This window comes from Pseudopipra pipra, chromosome 14 (genome assembly GCF_036250125.1).
Source record: "Pseudopipra pipra isolate bDixPip1 chromosome 14, bDixPip1.hap1, whole genome shotgun sequence".
Lineage (NCBI taxonomy): Eukaryota > Metazoa > Chordata > Aves > Passeriformes > Pipridae > Pseudopipra > Pseudopipra pipra.
Genome location: NC_087562.1, coordinates 17,088,468 through 17,109,319, shown reverse-complemented (window position 1 = coordinate 17,109,319; position 20,852 = coordinate 17,088,468). Strand labels below are relative to the sequence as shown.

At 40.3% G+C, this 20,852-nt stretch overlaps 1 long non-coding RNA gene across 1 annotated transcript; it reads right to left on the bottom strand.

Moving 5' to 3' along the window:
* Nucleotides 1–16,297: 16,297 nt before the first annotated feature.
* On the bottom strand, nt 16,298–18,773 carry LOC135421805 (uncharacterized). The gene is made up of 2 exons (XR_010434205.1): nt 18,303–18,773; nt 16,298–17,172 (listed from the first exon to the last, which is right to left on the bottom strand). It is a non-coding gene; the product is annotated as an uncharacterized LOC135421805 (long non-coding RNA).
* Between the last annotated feature and the right edge of the window lie 2,079 nt (nt 18,774–20,852).

The following is a 20,852-nucleotide window of genomic DNA, read 5'->3' as shown; positions in this document are numbered from 1 at the left end:
TTTCATTTTCAGTGAAGAAAAGTTTTCTTGTTTTGAAGCTTAGTTGATTTATGGGTTAAAACCATTGAAAAAATTAAAAGATTGAAACATATAAAGGATTTGTGTGTAGTCAAAATCGTTACTTCTTTTAGTTGATGTAACATGTAAAAAGGGATCTTAGCCTCCCAAAAGGCACTGAGAGTTTCAGCTTTTACTAATCAATATTGACTCAGGACAAAGATGAACTTATGTTATTGCACTGCTCACCTAGAAAATGTTCAGTCCATAGCATCTGTTGTAACTGTAAAAATCAAGTGCAATTTAAAGTTACATCAGTGTAAGTTTTCTCTTTAACTATTTTTCATATTTAGAATTTTTAAAATTCTTGTCATACAAGACAGAACTATTAAAACTTCAGTACATTAAAAAACTGATGAATCAAAGAAAGCAAAATGTAGTAGGATGTTTTGCTGATGAACCAAGCAAGGCAATGCTGATCTGCTGAAGCCAACTGACACTGTTGGCATTATCCCAAAATGTACAAACACATAGCCCGACCTATCAGTGCTTTTTATTAAGATGTCACTGAGAACAAAATTAAAACATCTCATTAAAAATTTTCCCAGACACAAAATTAATGTATATATCAAAGCCATGACACAGGTTTTCAATTAATTAATTAACCTACTTTAAAGTACAAAATCTCTGTGCTCAGGTATTCTGTCTATTGAAAGTTTCTCACATGGTCCTCAGCTATCCTGATAGGCTTTTAAGCTAAATTGTCTTAATTCTTTAAGGATAACATATCACCATTAATTCCTTACTTTACTCCTCTTTATAAATTTACCATGATGAGATTAGAAACAGATATTATAAAACAGCTTCATAGATCAGAAAATATTGCTGGTAGTGTTCATCATGCAATGTGAATACGGTTTCTTTGCAGAGAATTTAGCTATTTTTGTTTGTGTACAATGTTTGTTGTCATAACCTACATCAGGACATTTGCAGTATCAACAGTGGCTCTAAATTGAATAAGCCACATTTACTTAATTTGCTCCATAATAACAATATTACATTGTTTTAGCCAAACGTCGATGTCAAACTGAACAGAAATAAGAGGAAAGCAGTAATTAGTCTAGGTTAAAATATATCCTCAAAGGATATTAAATATGCAAGAGCTCATCCATGAAAATTAGACTGCAAGAGGTTACACCATGTATTGGCTTATTTTGTTACATATCAAATTATCTCTCATGAATAAATATATCTAATAATGTTTAACTCTATAATTTAATAGTGCCCTATTAAAAATACTTTCTGAATCAACCAAGCTGTGTATTTGATTTTCTATGATTATCAGATTTTAAGTACACAATAATTAAATGTGCAATTTGTACTGACTTCTGCAAGCACATTTAGAAAGACTGCCCTTCTATCCCTTTAGTGGTTAACTTCAATAAATATGAATAGAAATTTTTGTGTATTTAAAGCAAAAGAAACAATCCCTGAACTATGAAGGGTATGTTTGATGTGCTTTACAACATGAGCACTGCTGTGTTGCCTTTCCCACACATACCACAGGTTTCCTAAAGGACTTGAAACCACATCTGCTCTGGTGTAAAATCCTCACCTTGCTCGTCATGAGGCAGTGACACAATTTCCCTGTCAAACAGCTCTGACCTTGACTGACCCTCCAAACCCTCTCAGAGTCACCCGTAGCTGAAGCTGAGGTAACCCCAGTGCCATTTGCTGCCACAGAGCACCCAGGGATGCTCTGAAAAATGAACCTGGTTAACAGGTGCTGAGGAGAACAGGTGAGTTACAAGTGCCCCTGTGCAGCATTAACCCAGAACCATCCCTGCTTCCTTAGAGGAGCAAGGATTGCAAGGACTGCTCGAGTTGCCATGGTGAACTCTACTCAAACACCAGATCTCTTGCTCCCCTTTTTTCCCCAAGAGGATGAAGATTTCACAGAGTCCCCTTTTCCAGTGGTCCCTGCCCAGCACCAACCCCAAACCACTGAATGATGCTGGGCTGAACAGAGATTTGGTGCTATTTGCTAATTCTGAAAACTCATGAAGATAAATTAATCTCCTTCCTACCATATTCCCTCCACCTCAAGAAATGAAGATGAAGAGTGGAGCAATCAGCTAATTAACCCTCTTCTCCAGGCACAAAGAGCTGCATTACAATGTGACATTGCTCTGCCCTTTTCTTTTCGAGATGTTTTCATGGCCTATCAGAGCCTGCTCTATGAAAAGACCTTCTGCATCTGCTCTTGGAACCTGCTAATTACAATACTGTAATTAAACACACACAGAAGCAATTACCTTCATATATCACTGTGTCTGACAAGCAGAGAGCAACTTCCAGTTGCAACACGCTCGGCTCCCCCCTCAGAAAGGTGGTGATTTGAGTTTGGCTCACCTGGTTTGACTGCTGCCTGAGGATACTGAAAATCCTAAATATTGTCTGACCTACAGTTCTGTGAAAAACCTGAGCACACATCCATGCACACAAACAGGCCCAGGGCTCCAGGAGTAGGTGGTGAAGCCCAAGTGAAGTTACTGGATTTGGATGGTTCATAGAGGCCAAAGACAATCCAGTTGGTTGTTTCCCAACTGCTGTTGCTTGTTCCTGAGCCTCTGAAAAGATTCAAAGTTACAACAATATCCTGGGTTTTCCCTGATGTTGTTTGATTCTTCACCCCTTTTGTGGTTTCAGCATTACCAACATCCTTTTCTCTATAACAACAATAGAGCTTAGTTGTGTTGGTTTTTGTTTTCTAGTAGCACTTCAGCCTCAAGGAGAGCAGAGTTTAAGATTTTATTTTGCTTGGTAAGGAACAAATAAATAGATTTTTTGAATGATTCAGACTTTGCTGTTTGCTCCACAGTACACTTTGAGCCTGCGGCTGAGCTCCACTTGGTTGAGCTCCACACCCAGGGTACTCAGACCTGTGCTCAGCTGTGGGATACAGAGAAAGTTCTGCAAATCACAGGCTGGCACAGTAAGAAACCACACAGAAAAAGGCCAGACAGTGAGGGGAAAAGCACCTGACCATTGTCAGCGGGTATCTGTAGGAAAGCAAGGGGCACTGAAGGAAAAGCAGAGGACTTGACAGTCCCCCCAGACACTATCCCACTCTGCTTCTGTATTCCGCCCTGGTGGTGTCACATCATTATCTGAGGGGAGAAGAAGAAAAAGAGCTGCTGTAAAATGTCAGTGCTTTTGAATTATAGACAAAATGCAGACACATCAAAATGTATTTTCCTTTTCTATACCTTTTCTTAAATGAAATATAATGGTCAGCTCTAGGCTAGGTGCTGCCACGGGTTGCCAATGGGAAGTGAGAAACAACAGCAACAAATCCATCTTTCTTCCTGAAGTACTGCTTGCAGCATGAGGCAGCACTAATCAAAGACAAATCACAAAGGTTTGGAATTCTTCTGTTCAGGACTAATACCTAGGGGCAAGGTGGAGAACAGAACTGTTTGATACTGAGCAGCCATACTCCCTACACACTTTACCACCCAATTTAATGAAAGCTCAGAAGGTTTATTCTGAAAGAAATTAGGACTAGTGTTAAATCATACCAAACCCTATTATTTGATGGCAATTCTGTAGCAGCATAGAAGAGCTGGGAGAGTTTATACCCAATACTACCCATATGCATAAAAAGTGATTTTTTTCCCCACTGCTGAAACAAAGAGTTTACACCTGTAAGTGTCTACAGGACCTATGAGGCTAAGAACAAAATAAGAGGAAACAAACAGCAGGGATACCCTAAGAATGGAGCAGCCTGTGCACAGCCTTTCTTTGAAGTATAATTACAGCCCCACTGAAGCATGACTGGAGCCTCACGTATTTGCAACCACTGTAATCAGTGTAATCATGCTGCCATTTCATTTCCCCTCACACATTCTGTTAAGGCATTAGGACTGCTGTGGAGACTGCTGGAATGATACAGTTAATACTGTCCATTTATTTCACTCATGCTGATAAATCGTGTTGTTATTCTGCTGTATTCATACTTCTTTTCCACGACTTTAAGGCTAAAGCAGCCCATTTCATAGCAGCGCAAAAATGCTGTTTGTAAAATAAGAATAGAAGGTGAAAACAGATTTTGTTAGATTTTTTAAAACCCTTTCACAGGACCTTTCATAGCTGCTGTTAATTAGCAGTATTGGGATCAAATAAAAATAACAGATAACTCCCCCTTGTAAAATTATTCCTTCCAGTTGTTATCATTTAGTTGCAGTGAAGGGAATGGAGAAAAGGAAACAGAAAAAGACACCATGAAGCGTAATCTCACTGCCATTTTACCCTTTCCTGAGTTCCCTGCTTACAGTTTTCTTTCTTTAAACAGATGCATTAGCAAAATAAAATAATAAATGGGAATTGCCTTGAAGGTATAGAAGGTAATTAAAATAATATACATAGCTAGGTGAAGAGAGTAGGTGAAAGTAATGGGCAAGGTGTAACATCTGCTCTAGCACACAAAGCCCTTGGAAAGAAGACACAAACTGACTTAGAATAGATTATGTTGTTGATTTTTCTTAGTAATTATAACCCTCCTTTCTTTCAGATGGTCCTTCAATACAGTTTGCACAAACAATGGCCTGAAGTAAAATCACACTAGAGAAAGGGCAGCGCCTGCTGATAAAGGTGCTGATGTCATTGTTGCTTTTCATTTACTTAACTATTTCTGAATGTTGTATTTGCCTAAGTTTTAAAGAAATATTTTCTGTGGTTCTTCCTGTATCAGATCACTTAAAAAAGGTTGTGGAGAATGGTAGAATGAATGTTTAATGACAATTCTGCACCTTGACATCTATCTAGGAATTTAAACAACTATTTAATAATCAGACTCATAAGAATGAAATCTATATAACAATTAAAATAATAATGTTTTTCTAATCACTTAAACACCTAGAGTATGTATCAAGGTAATCACAGTCATTTTGAATTTATATGCTATGCATATCCTTGTAAGCATTTTAAAAGAAAGTGGTGCAGAAGACACAGGTGCCTAAATTAATAAACATTAGAAAATCAGCAAGAGATTTAACTACACTGGTTATTGTTTTCAATTACTAAATAATTAGTTTGAACATCTTTGTACACCTGGTCCCAAATCCTGGGATTCAATTACCTTGAATGGCTCTGGGCTGCTATTTGATCACTTAATACTAAATCTGCAAAGTGCTGGGCATTAGGAAGAATATCTGGTGGAAGACATGGAGATTTCCCAGAAGTTTTGTGAAAAAGTTCACTAATCAGAACATTTTAGTTTGCAGAGTCAAGTCTATAATTAAAAATGGAAAAGCTTTATTAAGATTTTTTTTTTTAAAAGTTAACTAAGGAAACAGGTGGCAGACAAAAGACTGAACCAGAGCATTTCAGTGTTCTCACAAAGAACCGTGTATTTTTCCAGGACGAGTACATTTGACAGAATAATTTAAGAAATGTCATGTGCTCCTCCCTTTTTGCTCTACATTCTGAGCAGCCCAAGTACTCTGTCCTGTTCAGTTTCAAGAGCACTGAATTTATCTTTTACTCCAGCTCCAATAGCTGCCTTCTGAGAATTTCTATGCAATAGAAAATTCAGAAAAGCTTTATTGGAATTAAAGTCCTCCAAGAGGCTCTTAAGCAATGCACCCAGCCTCTGGTTATGTATCTTGAATTCTCTTACTCATTTAAGCAACACACTGAAATGATTTGATATAAAATTTCAGATTAAAGAAAACATTTCATTAAAAGTTTTAGGAAAAGTTTCTCATTTAATGTCAATGTGTTTTGCCTGATGTTCATAACGTGTAACCATTTTCCTGTAGAAATTGAAGAATGAAAAAAATACTCCTACAACACCCTCTTTTAATGGCTCCAGTAGGATAAATAGGAAGTAAATAAATCTAGTCTTAGGAGGAATCCAGTATATCCCTTATTTTTTCAGAAAGACATTAAATAGCCAAATGCCATTTCTGCACACATCCCTAAGTAATGAATATAATTCCAACAGAAGTTGCAACAGGTCAAAGCATCCTTTTCCTTTCCAGTTTTTGAACATTCATTGATTGCAAAACCCTGTAATTTCACTAGCAAAATACAGAGCAAGCTTATTTTTTTTTCTGCCTAAAAGCTCACTCAAATACTCCACAGAACTGTAAATTTTATCTGCAGCACTAAATGATTTCAGCAAGGAAAGTCTACAAGCATGGCTGAGCCTCTTTGTCACAATAAATATGAGACTGAAAAACTCATCAGATACTGTCATTGGTACTTACTGTAAGTTTTCAGCTTTCCACAGATCTCCAGCCCTTGGCCTTGGGATGTCCCAGATCAGTCATCCAAGCACAGCCAACCTACTTTGTAACCTGCTGATTTATACAAACACCCAAGGAATTACTGGGGTCATTTTATACCAAAATAATGTTAGTCCTGCTTCCCAGCATCACTGCTCATTTAATACAGAATTGCCCAGGTGACCATCCTCTACAGACACACATTGGGATCACAGTGCCCATAAAAGTGAGATTTCTCGAATCTGTCTGTGCATTAATTAGGACAATGAAGGTGATTGGGTATTTTCTGCAGGCAGTAGACATTGGTTTTGCTAGGCCCCAGACTTGTCTTTTATACAAGTAAAATTAAGGTGTTGGGGGTTTTAAAATGCATTCTTTGGAATGTCTTTTGGGACGACCTTTTTAGTTGGAGGTTGCAGAGGTAGGCCTGGGTGAGGAGGCGTTTGCTGCCAGACTGAGAAGCACAGGGTGGCATTAAACTTCCATTAAAATTAGCTCAGACTCCAATCAAGTTGTATTTTCTTCCTCTGAAGTTTATCCCAAGTTCTCAAAAGCCACTCATTGTTTTAATAAGAATGGAAGAGGAAGGGGTAAGGACTTGTTAACTCCAGTGTCTTCACGGGGTTAATCTGATGCTGTAGCAACCCCCCTCCTTTGAGGCTGACACCAGAAACCCCAAGCTGATCTGGTTTTATATGGAACTCTACACCAACCTAATTAAAATGTGTATGAGGAGATGCCAGAGAAAACCCGAGACTTAATATTTTAATGTGGAAAACATGATATAAAGATTAAATGTTGTTAAGGTCAAGATGAAATACAACTACAATCTAGTGCTGAACCTTTTTTATTCATGACATTTTCATTTTGCAGGTTATTTCTTTTACTCCTGTTCTTTTTGATCCTTTGAATTTAGGATACAACATCATCTTATGAGATATCCCACTTAAAGGGCTTCTTCTGTAGTTGTAATCATCCCAAAGATACTTGGATAAATGACTCCATCTCTTAAAATGCTTTTAGATACAATAACTCTCTGAGAATAGGCAACCATAACTAAATATCTGTCAGCTAGGCTGACTACATGCCATAAATTTTGTATTGAACCTTGATTATCTGCGAACACTTGAGGGAACAAACTGGAATCCTGTCTGTTTTCATGTGGAAATCCTATAAGGGAATCTGAACACCATGAAAGTTTACAGTATGTGCAAATTCAGATGGCCAGAGTCAAATACCAAGATAAGGGTGTAAGAAATAAATTGATTCAGTCTTGGGGGTTACAGGTTTGGTTAATGTAGTCCTGTCTCTGCTGGGATTAATAAGCGAGGTCACTTCTTTTTTTTCCCATCTTCTATCACAAATTGACTTGCTGTTTTGGTTTGCTACATCAGCAGAATCAAATACAAACCAATTTTCTCAGTACAAGGGGGGGTGTACCAGCCAGAGTGTGGGGGGTGGTATATCAGCATTCTCCCCTATCACCTCTTTCCAGTACTTTCCTGAATGAGATTTTGCCTCCTCCATTTCCAGAGCACCCTTCTCATGCCAGGTTAGCACTGAGAGAGAGGAAAAGTGAGGAGCTTTAGGATTTCCCCACGTTGATTTTGCTCCACCTGCCTCGAGCTGCACCTCAGGTATAAGAAAGGCAGATGTGACACGAGAGCTGTTATGGTAAATGCTGGACACTGCTGGAGGAGTGGGTGATACCCATGTGTCACAACGTGTCCTAGAGGTAACAGGCTGGGAAAGCTGCATCTAAAGCCAGTCATGACTCCAGTAGTAGGTTGCTGGCAGCATCCACTGGCAGAAAGTGAAAGATGCAGAAAGGGAACAGCAGTCCCTCTTCTTTATATACAGTCCTGCTGGATGTTTGATATTTCTGATAGACTCAGGGGAAGAGTAAAAATGTGGGAATCTGTGGTGCTTCCTATGACTAAAATAAACTCTCTGTGTGTCTCTGCACTGGTGAAATGAGGGTAGTGGCTCTGCCACTTTGAACTTTCACGTCAAAGAAACAGCAAGCATTGGCCAGAAAAGCAGGGAATCTGCAAGTAACTAGAATAAAACAAAAGGATCAGGGATGGCTCGTCACCCCAGCATGGGGAAAGTCACCTCACCAGGACAAAAATTCTTTTCGGTGGGAGAGAGCAGTAACAGTGGGCATTTATATCCCTGGGAGCTCTTGTGTAGCTGCTGACAATAACGTCCTCAGAAGGATTTCCTGCCTTTGAAGCTCCTGCCTCTCCTGCACAGCAGACAGCTTGCTTTCTGACTGCTGTCTTGCCTGTCTGCTCCCCTACGTGCTGCTCTGCTCAAACACCCTGTGTCATTGCAGTCACTCTCAGCACTTGGCTGCAGGACTGAATCAAAGTGTTGTGAAGGCAGCACATCAATTTGGGTTTGTGCCATGGTAATAGTTACCTGACACTTGAGTGGGATAGTTTCAAAGGCACTTTTTCTTCCTTTTCCCTATTTCTCTGTGCCCAGATCGCTGCTGGAGCTGCCTTCCACTTAAACACTCTGTGCTCACCTTTTGTCACTGTCTAAAACAGGAAAACCTCTGCTCTTGTCAAAAGGGTAAACTGAAACAGTCACTTATGTGGCTGAGGAATTGCACCAGTGCTCCATCAGCACTTCCCAGCTACCCACAGCCCCTCTCCCAGCTCGACCAGGCACAGCCAGCAATGACACCCTGCACACCCACCCGGGCCATCACTCTGCAGAGGGCAAGCTCACCTCCCAGATGTAACAATCCAGAAGAAACAAACAAAAGTGAACACAAATAATCAAAAAATCCATTTTTGAATAGGTTTTGAGCCATTAGTACTTACGGAATCACCCTAAATAAAGAAAAAAAATGGATTATATGATGGTCGATTTCACGCTGCTGCACGAAGAGTTGTTTTCATAGAATAGAATGGTTAGGGTTGGAAGGGACCTTGAGGATCATGCAGTTCTTTCTCTCTTTCTCTTTCCAGTAGCTAGTTACAGGGGTGCACACCTGAGAAGGGAAATCTGTACGTTCTCACAGTCCGTGATATCTGCATGGAGAATACACAGAACTCACAAGAGCAGCTGTGCAGGTTTGCCTGCAAGTTAATAAGATTTTAGTAAATTCAGAAGGCTGGAATGTCCCCAAATACAAGCCAAATTAATTCATATTTAAAAAGATTTCTGGCTACAATAGCAGGAGTAAATGCCACATAAACCCCAGTCCTGCTCCCATCAGAGACAATGAGAATTAAGCCACTAACTTCAAAGAGCAGGGCTCTCCCTGTAGAGTGTATTTCATGCTTCTGCAGTCTTGGCTAGATTAGTGCAAATTAAACATTGGGTTAAGTTGCCAGAACCCATAAGCACTCCATTAGGCTCTGGAGGATTTGGCTAATTTTAGTCAAATACTTACCTATTTCACAGAACACATGCAAAATCCATCCATGGGCTAAGCCCTCTGAGCTCCAGAGAATGCCACTAATGAATTTGGCCTTCCAGCTCTGCTGTCTCTGCATTTATGCAGCTCTTGAAATGCATTGCAGGCTTATGCACCTTATCAAATCTTAAGAAACAACTCTTTTATACCAGAGCACACACAATAATTTAATAAGAGTTGTAAACAAGTGGCTTTCACGAGCGCTAAAGGATCTAATCATCAAATCACATTCTGAGTGCACACAAGGCTTCCCCTGCCTGCAGGGCCATCATGGATAGGGCTGCTGCAGCCTCCTTCCAGAGCTGCTCACTGTCCTATATCTTGTGAGTGGCAAACTGCCCCAGGGAGCTACAAGCTACATTTTTCAATCATCTCTGCTTTATGTTAAATACACTTACAAGCAGCCAAGCAGCATCCCCAGAGGGTCTTACTACGACAGAGGGATGTTAACAATATACTTCTGCCTTTTTTCTTTCTTTTTTTTTTTTTTTCAAATATGCTTCAGTTATAGCCATCCCTGAATAATCTCCTAATTAGTGAGGAGGCCTTGAGTTTAGACTTATGGACTGCAGAGATAAAGACCTGAGGTGTCTTTTCCAAGCTCCATGCTGTAGGATTTTAGGGCCAGCATGGACAAAGCCTTGCCTGATTTTCAAGCCTCATTTCTTCCCTGGCTGAGCCAGTCTCTTGGCTGAGTCCAGGGAATCCCATCACTGCTGTGTGCCTCAGTTCCCATCTATCCAAGATGGACCTGTACCTGCAGTAAAATGTTCTGACATCTGATGAGAAGCACTAGAGGAGCTCATTGCCCTGTGTTTGTACCGTGGCTGGAACCACTGCCTTTGCAATCCCTGTCGGGGCTTTTGGGTGTTAACACAAACATCAGACTAATTAGTCATTTTTTAACTTAGGAATCAGGCATTTACTAGAAGGATATAGGTAATAAGTGCAAAAAATAACACAGCAACACCCTCTGGGAAGGCAGAAAAGGTCAGGTGCAGTGCTGCTCTTTGCTGGAGTAACACACAGAATTTGTATGTGGGAACTTGACCACTCAAGCAGCTAATTGCCAGTGGGAAGCCTTGCTGTACACATCTTCTGAGGTACTTTAATTATGCAAACACACCTTGTTGTCACACAGATATAAATAATGTTTCAGGCTCATGTTTGTTTGAAGTAAGTGCTGTGGGGATTATGTGGGTTTTTTTTCATTACAATTCCTCTTTGGGGAGAATACCATGTAATAAACAACACAGCACACCAGCATAGAGGTTTTTTTGCAGTTGAGTTCCCCCCCTCCCTCATATTATTTAAAAAAAGCTTCTGGCTCTGTTTCTGACTCTTCTTGCAGAATTGGGTACTTCAGCAAATTGCTCAGTTGACAAAAGGGAAAAAAATTGTTGCTTCAAAACAAACAATTATGATGACTTTGAAGCATAACATGGAATGTCTCATTGATTTTGTCCCAGAGGACTGGTGTAAAGAATGAATAACCAAAGATGCAACGAAGCATGTAATATTAGTGCATGCACCATTACTTGTGCAGCATTGTTTTAAATCCATTTGCCCACCTTTGCCCTCTGTGATCACCTGCTATCAACTGGGGAAACACACAAGAGTAATCTAAATACTTGATTGCTTGTAAGAGAAGAAATTTCTTCCTATTCAAAGATAAAGTGGCTAAGCAGTGGCAGGAAAATGTACTGTTCCTTTCCCACGGTCTTTAAGTGGAGCATTAGAGACAGAAATTGTAATTTCAACCTGTGGTGCTTGGATTCCTGGCCACCAGAATTCAGCATTTGTTTTCTCCTGGAGAATAAACTTTACATCTAAACTCTGATTACACTGTAGAACTGGTGTAATCAGAAGAAGCATTTTTCCCTTTTCTGCTCTCTATATTCATGATGTTAAGTGCACTCTGATGGGACATTGTGCAAAAGGCTCTGGCAAAGCCCAGTTCTGGAGACAGCCACGCACTCAGGAGCTTTTTTTTCACACAACCCAGCACTCAAGAACCACGATTTTTGAGTTTTAAAGCCAGAAAAGGGAGCAGTAAATGATCAATTGTAGCAAACGTTCTGCAGTCATTTCTTCAAACACAAGTGATGCAGTATTTAGTCCCTGGGCTGAAATATCAATTCCCTATTAGGCCGGAAAAAACTCAGTACAGCTGTTCTGCTGCCTTTGGATACAGCTCTTCTCTAGCAGACCAACTTATCTTCAGCCAAGGTATTTGCTTTTCTGGTGGAGAATCTGTGTCCTCTAAGCTTCCTTTCAGCTAGGCAAATTTAAATTGCTTTAAAAATGACATTAATCAGACAGTTAAAAATAGCTGAAAACAATCAAACAGGTGCTGTCAGTCTGAAAGTTTGATTCCTAACAGATTCGGAGCTGAAATTTTGTTAATCATATTTATCTCTCTAGATACGTCTGAAATCAGTTTCCACCACTGAAGTGGAACAGATAATTTATTGTCATGGGTTTCTCAGCATCTTTTCAGTGCTCAAATAATTCTACACGTATTTCCACTCAGCTTCACTGGTTTGGGACTATCACCCTGCTGTGAGACAAACCTCAGTCTTTTGGATGTAGTGATCAGATCCATTTTTAGAGAAGAAAGATTCTGTTGAGAAACTGCAGCTATTCCTTTACTCCAAAGATTCAGCCACGCTGTGCCATCACCCCTGCCAGACACTGTGGGAAACAGTATTTTTGTATCACAACACATACAAATGTAACAGAGCCAAGACCATCCTATTAGGGAATCCACCATCTATGGGGTTTCATTGCCCAAATACTTTGGAAGATTTCAGCTTCTGCATTTTTATGTTTCTGGATTCCTAGTTGCTCTCTACAACTACATCAACTGTGCAGGGAAAATAACCATTTACTGGGGGAGTGACTTGACAATTTTGTTTTCAGGGTTGCAGACTGACAGCAGATGGATCTATCCAGCTCTGCTGGGCAGCAGGGCTCAGCAGTGAGCTAAATTAGCCCACAACATGTTATTCTACCCAGACTTTCCAACAATCAAAGCAGTTTGTGTAAGGCTAACACACACAGTTACATAGAGCACTCGAAGGAGAAAGATAAAATATCAGCATGTTTTCCTTCTTGGGTTGATTATTCCTCCAATATTCCAGGTTCTGCTCTATGGCACCTCATTCCATGCCCAAATCTACCTGTCCTCACCTCCACAGGTTTACTTTAGCTTCTATAATGAATAAGAATGAAAAAGAAGTAATAAATAAGACTGTGGAGCTCGGGAATATGCAAGACTGATATTCAAAATAACTGTAATAAGTATTTGTAAAAATGTAATAAGTCAAGTGTATAAATGGAGGGAATTAAATGCCATGGTAAATTTACATAAAACAATGTTTAAAGCAGGAAGTGGAATAAATATAATATAGATAAGTAGTAATCCTCTCCTTACTTAACTAGGCCATTAATAACAATTTTCAAGGACAGACTGCAAAATACCTTTAAAAATGGAAGGTCATATTCAAGTCTAGAAGGGACTGATCCAGGAAAAGCAAAGAGCTGGGCCCGTTCTTGCCTCCAGCTCTTCATCCTATGTGCAATGGTTCCTTCTGGAAGCCTACTTTTCCTAGCAGTCACTATATCCTGAGACATAATGGTGATACCCATTTACTCTGGTCTTTTTTTCTTAAAGCATTTTTGAGTGGTTTTTTTTTTAAAACATTCACTGTGGAACGGCATAAAATATTTGACCGTTGTTTTTTTTTTTTTTCTCGGAGCGGAGCAGAAAAGGCTTTAGAAATAGAAAGAAAATAAGCTATTCAGTTTGGTCCTTTGAAATTAAGCCACTTGCAATTCATAAAGAAGCTATTGGAGATGACATTCCTGACATTTTTTTCCTTGTATAAAGCTGCAAAGATAGCTGCTTTACAAAGACAATCATTCCTAAGAGTGTGAGCATTATTAGGTTTTCTCTGCTGATCTTCAAGGTGTAAATGACAGGTAACTTAAATACCCTGCCAAGTGCAAAATTTCTTTGCAAAACATCTCAAAAAATACGTTTTCCTGTTTAACATAAGACTTCACAATCCATATTATGTCCAATCCTCTAATGTGTATTCTTCTGTTTTCTCTATACCTGCAGGATTTCTTGTGAGCAGTGCACAAGGCTTTAAGTATTAAAAAGAGTAAGTGGTGTCTTGAATAGCAGAATTAAATTCAGAAGCATCCTGCACTGATAGGAAATCACCTCTAAAATATATTCCTGCAGGCAGTTGTTCTGCTAATTCCCAGGTACAGGCAAATATCAATCTAATCCCAAAAGCAACAACTGTCAGTAGAGAGAGTTGTCTACGACCCATATCGTGTCTCTGTAACTCTGACAAGATAGGAGAAGAGTTCTCCAGCAGGGAACAGAATCATGCTCCTGTTTTCTGACATTCTCTTTGATTTTTTTCCTGCCATCCTCGTTGATCAGTAGGTGAGTATTAACATAAGCCACCCAGCAGAAGCAGGTTCAGAATCTGAACTCTGTGAAGAGAGACTGGGGGAAAGAGAGTGGGTCAGGTCGCCTTAAATGTGTTTTTTTTTTTTCTCATGGGAAATCTCAGGCATAAAGGATGACTCCATGTTCTCTGCTTGTATAACACTGGCCCCAGTCAGGCAACACCAAACACACATTTACCAAACAAGCCCTTTTCCAGTGCTCTAATCTGGGGAGGATTAGGGTGCTCAGACAGAGGTAGGGCAAACAGTAAGAACAACCAGCTGGTGCTTCCATCTTGGCTAAGCAGCGTTTGGATCAGCTTCCCAGAGCAAACAACACAGGCTGGAGGGTCCTAAGGTGCTGTCATGAGGATATAGTCTAAATATAGGACTTTTTTTAGGCAGCTGAGGTATCCCAAATCTGAAGAATTAGCCATTTGGAGCCTCTGAAAACAGAGAATTCCAGATAGAATCTGTCTGAATCTGAGTTTCAGGTCTGTATCTGTCTGAAAGGAAAAAATCTTCCCAGACGAAAACAAGATGAGGAGGAAGGAGGTTCCACACCCTCTAACTTCATGCATCTCACACCACAGCCAGCAAAGACTCCAGAAGAAGCTGTGCTGGAAGCTCAACTACATTGGTCAGGCAACCTCAGAAAACAGCCTGGCACCTGCAAACCCAAGCTGAGCTGTGTGAGCCTGCTTCTTGTCCCCACTGTGCCTACAGAACAGAGCCCAAGCATCAACTTTGGGAGCAAATCCATGGAAGTTTCCTGTGCTCTTTGAAGTTCCCCAGCCAGATGTGAGTTCAAACGGAGTCAAGCGCTGAATAATATCGTCTCATTTTGGATGTAAGTATGAGGTGAGATTGAATCTTGCACATGGTGACACCTTTAATCAGAGCAGGAGCCCTGCCTGTGGGCTGCAGCACTGATGGCACAGCAGGGCAGCAGCACTGGGCCCTGGGCAGGGGTCTGGTGTGTTTTTAGAGAAACTGCTCGATCCAGGATTTCTTATTATTTTCCAGTGCTTCACTCGATGAAATGTACTGATTTACAAGGAGGTTTAGGACTTGAGGGAGAGAAATCAATAGCTTTTTAGTGAATACTAAGTGCTATGTGTGACAATTCCGAATACAAAAGAGCCCCATGCTGTCCAGCTCTCCCAGCCAGAGCCAGAGGAGCAGGGCTCAGTGCCTGGAAGGGGGAGGAACGGGTGGCAGAATTCCATTTCCCCGGTCCTTCCACCCAGAGGCTGGACTGGGTGATTGTGACTACTGGACAAAATGCAGAGCACAGAGAGGCTGGAGAAGTCACAGCTTTATTTAGGTCTGACATTATTTAGGACTCCCCAGGCAGGCTCAGTGAGCATTACTGAGCCACACACAGTACGTTAGGACACGCACAGTCAGCCTGAAGCCTCTGGGAAGAAGTTTATTGCACAGCACAGCCAGGTTGTGTGCAAAGTGGGGGTTTTGAGATGCATCAGATTTAGTGTGTGCACATGGATAGGCTGTGGCAGCCTGGCTGCACAATTGCACAGTTTCTAGACAAAAATGAGGGTTTCTGCAGCCATACTGCATATTTCAATTATGCACTGGGTCGGTCTGATGCTCTTCTGAAGTATATGACCTGCTTTGCAAGTACTTCGTGCTGTATACAAAATTCTTGGTAGTCCAACACACTTTGGACTAAATGAATCAGACCATAGATTAGATTTATGAATGAGTTGTAGAAATGCTGTAGCAAATGCCTGCTATTAATACAATGCAGATCTGTCTAAAACCAGTTTTGTTTGGTTCAAAAGGGCTAAATCATCCTTACATACACAGAATTCGCAGTCCCAGAGGAATAAAGGAAGGAAACAAACTGGTTTTCACTACCTGGGTGCAGAGATATTAATTAAAATAGATCAATTTAATTAACGAGAGCCACGTCTTTCTTAGGAGAATTTGAGCAGCACTCCCAAGTAGCTTGCAATTCACTGAAAACATGTTCAACAAATAAAACAAAATTGTATTGCAGTAATAGATATTAAAAAGGGAAAAATAGCTTGTTATAAAAAAGAGAATTATTTGCACTTAAGACCATCTGTTTCTTGTGCTCATGTAGTTTAGATTAAAGTTATTTATTTCTGTCTACTAATTAGGACTATTTATTACTGACTTCGTACAATTTGGAATTACAATTCTTACAATACTTATTTTAATACGGTATCAGCACAAATAAAGGATGACTCTTGAGAATCTCTGGAAAACAGTGAATAGCATCAAATCCTAATGAAAGTGGTGGCAGATATCACTGGGACAAACTCTCTGCAAGCTGTAGAATCAGACTGTGTCAGCTGAATTCTTGTTTCTCAGAAAGTTGCCGAGCGCAGTGCATTGGGGAGAGCTAATCCAGCAATCCCAACTGGGAGATCAGCTGAACAGGAAACCTGAAAAGCCTCGTAAAGTTTGTTCTAAAAGTAATAACAGTGAGTATAGAAATATTTATTCCTGAAATCTACTTAGAAATTAGCAATTCAGCTAAAAACTGTGTCGAAGTGAAAAAGATGCTCGAATATTCACCAGGTTTCAGGACAGAGCAATAATAGACAAGGGTTTCTTTGTGGTTGCTTTCAGACCCACATCATCTTATGTATGGAAAGCAGAGAGGGAGACAAATACTTAACTGGCATAAATCTTTTAGCAGCATTAGAGGTGTTTGAGCTCTGTTTGTGCTGTGGTGCTTCCCATAGTCGTGACATGCTAATTGATGGATAAGAGTCACATGAGGAATCTTGATACTGGGTGGAAGTGATATCAGCAGATGGAGGCACAAAAACAAAACAGTTATAAAATATTCTTGGGCCTTTAAAGCAATTTTTCTTAACTCCTTCTGACTCCTGATGCCCAACAAAAAGGTATCCAGTCTCACTGAGGGAGGCACACCAAGGGAAGCCAAGAAGTAAGACACAGTTTTCAAAGTAGAGCATGAACCCTGGTCTGAGAAAAATAGAGAACTTATGTTAAAAAAAAAAAAATTAAATGAGCTGAGATAAAATATCACAAAAAATACATTAGAACAAAATATTTGTGAACCTAAGGGTTACTATATTACTATGCATTACATCCTGTGACCAGTACCAACTGTCTGGTCTTCAAAGGATGATCAATTCTCCTAATATCTGTTGGATTTTAGGTGAAGAAAAATCTTTAAGCTTTAAAAAAATAAGTAAAGGAGCAGTAAGTAATGCAGATTAGAATATTTTTTGTCAATACGTGTGTTTTGAAAAAATTCTAGTTCTGTTAATTGGGCCTATTTCCATATGGGACTTAAATGAGCTATTTACTATTGGCAATATGTCATTAACATCATCCTAATCATTCTCATCTAACTCCCTAAGGACTTTTTCCTCTGGAGTAATTGCAAGTCTCATTCCACCAAGTGGAAATACTGAATCAGGATAGACTGTTACCCTACAGCCCTTCAAATAACTCTTGTATCATTTCTTTTTTAATTAGGCTTAACTTGAACAAATATCCCTGTTTATAGAAATGCACGTACACAACCTCTGCAAATTACTAAACAAGATGCTTATTAGAAGCACAATTACCATTATTAAAATAAACAGCTATTTTGTGTGGTGTCCTGCAAAGAGAGAGCTGGGGGCATTTGCCACCAAATCTGTTATATTGTTAAAAGAATTTTAACCAGTTTTGTATCTCAAATATAACTGGTAATCTTCAGCTATTAATCCCAGTGCTGAAGAGCATCAGTCTGCAAGGTAAGCAATGGACAGAAAAATGCATTTTGGTCGGATGGCAAGTGTGTGAAAGCTCTGTGGTGGCTGTTACCCAGTGTTCTTTATCACTGGGAGAGTAAGGATCCATAACTGGCCATGCAGAGTGGACATCAGCATTTACAAACACATGACAGTACCACAGGAATTCAGGGAGTAAGGAACAGAGTGGGTTACATTAGGATCTGGAGAAAATCTCAGAGCAGCCCCAAGGAAAATTTAGATCTGAAAGCTGCCTTGGTGAGGGACCCTTCAGAAAGTGTAACAACATCAGGCAGGGGAAGCAGAGCACTCAGATTTCACACATTAGCACTTCATATGCATCTTATTTACCTTGTGCTGAGCGTGGTTTCAGGATCCCTGGAGAAACCAAGGCATTTCAGATTTGTGGCTGTAGCAATCCCCAGAACAGGTGTCATGAAACACGTACCAAAAATGATCTTCCTAATACAGAACTTGTATTGTATTAGGAATAAGGCATGTGTTGGTTCACACAGTAACTCCAAATATGCCCCCACTGAGCACTGCAGGTGAGGTGGGGGGCTGGCAGTGCAGGGTTTCCTGCAGAACTGGGCTCTTCTGCTGCAAAGCATGAGCCAGGTGCTCTCTGTTAGCAAATTAGTAGGGCAAAGTGTAAGATTTTATGGTAAAAAAACCATTCCTAACCATAGGTAAGGACACACTAATGTGAAAAGCATTCTCTTACAGTTCCACGTGGTGCTGCCAAGGTTAACTGAGAACTGTGTTAGAGTGATGTCAGTGTAACTTAAGTCAACAGGAAGAGCTCCCAAGCATTTGCTCAAGCACACTTCCAACCAATCTGCACATAGAGGAGTTTCTGATTCAAGCAGTGAGCAAGTCACCTTGTAGATGAGGTACAATACCAAAAATCAGGTGATCAGCTTCACTAAGAGTCCCACGTGCCTTTAAAGAGCTTCTCATTGCAGTGACTGGTTCCCCCCCCATTAAAGGTGGCTGGAGCTCTGATCATAAGACAACCTTCCCTCATTGTAACCCAGAGACTCAGCTTGAACTCTGTGTGTGTAAATCATGAAAATGAGCATGTGAGCTTTCTGACTGCAGGTTGACCTAGTCTCCACACTGAATTTCTCCAAAACACTTTCTAACTATAAAATTAGCAATCTCTTCTCTCCTGACATCCTGTTCAACATCTGTTCTCAAGTCTGGACAGAGGCTGCCAAATCCCAGTTCGTTTGCTTTAGGGCTGTTTTTGTCTAGTCTCTTCACAAAGGGGGAATAACCTTCACTCAACTACTTCAGCTGTGAAACATGTGCCAGAGACCCCTTTGGTTTCACAGCATATCTGAAAATTTCCACTTTATGGATAAGAGTCCTTGAATTTATAACATAATCTTCTTGCCTTAGGAAGATCTTGTTCTGCCATGGTTTTGACCATTAGACAAGTCCTGTTACCAGAGAAGATGGATTTTCCAGGCAGTTGCTTTCTGAGGGGCAGAGACAGCACCCTTGTGGTTAACTTGAGTGATTTGGCACTTGTTCCATAACAAGAATGCAAGGAAGGGTGAGTGGGCAAAATTCTTGGCAAGTCTGAGCCTGATGGCACTTTTATCCAAAGCTTCAGATATTCCTATGCACGTGAGCTGATGTGGTAAAGTTCAGGAAGTGCTGAAATCAGGTCTGAGCAAAAACAGAGGGTTTAAAATCCTCCCCCATTTAGGAACAAAACTTTCAGCTGACCCATGGTGTAACTTGCCAAAGGCCATACAATGATTCAGCTGCAAAACCTTCAAGCAAGGCCAGTCTTTATACTCTGCTTCACATTGTAAGGGCTGCATGTTAACTGCAAATGCTGATATGCCCAGAGGAGACATACAGGGAGCCTTCCTACAATTAAAATCCCAGACACATATGAATCACTCATTAGTATTTAAACCTATTGCCTCCTACTTATTCAATAATTTTCTTTTCCTTACAATATGACATTCAAGGAAAACTGTGTAAGAATATTGGCAGTACTCAGCATAAATACACAAGATATAGAATTATAGGATGGTTTGGGTTGAAAGGAACTTAAACATCATCCAGTTCCACCCCCTGCCATGGGCAGGGACACCTTCCACTAGCCCAGGTTGTTCCAAGCCCTGTCCAACCTGGCCTTGGACACTTCCAGAGATGGGGCAGCTTCTCTGGGCAACCTGTGCCAGGGCCTCCCCACCCTCACAGGGAGGAATGTCTGAATCACTCACAGCTGAATCAAATCACTTCTGTAAATGCTATAATGGGAAGGATGAAAACATAAAAATCTGATGGCACAACACTGATACATTTTTGCATGTGGAGGTAGGAGTGCTGATGCTCCCACCTTTTAGTGGCCATCAGTGATTTTAGCATTATCCTTTTCTCTGCTCCTTTTACCAGAGGCATTCCAGACAGATTGCAAAGCAAAACTTGACATTCATTTTCTTCCTAGGAACATAACAGTGGCTGTACTGGGTCAAAATACATCTGACTCTGGATTCCAGCTTTGATGGATATATAAGAGAACCATACAGTGATATTCCTCCAATACACTTTCCCAGCTGCAGGAAATTACACCTTGTATTAATAGTCCTAACAGATCTTCCATCAAGGAGTTTGTCTAAATGCTCTTTTAACCATCTTACAACTCTGATCTCTCCACTGTCTTGCAGCAATGAGTTCCAGAGTTTAATCAATCTGCTTTTGTGACAAAGGGTTTTGCTGTTGTTGTTTTGTTGAGGTTTTTTTTAAAATTCCTATGGTTAGATAATTCCATTTGATATTGATTTCTTTTATCATGACAAAGTGAATATCAGTTTCCTGTTCCCTCCCAATAGCCACCACACTTTTGTCATAGACATCATTGTGTTCTTGTGCCCATGT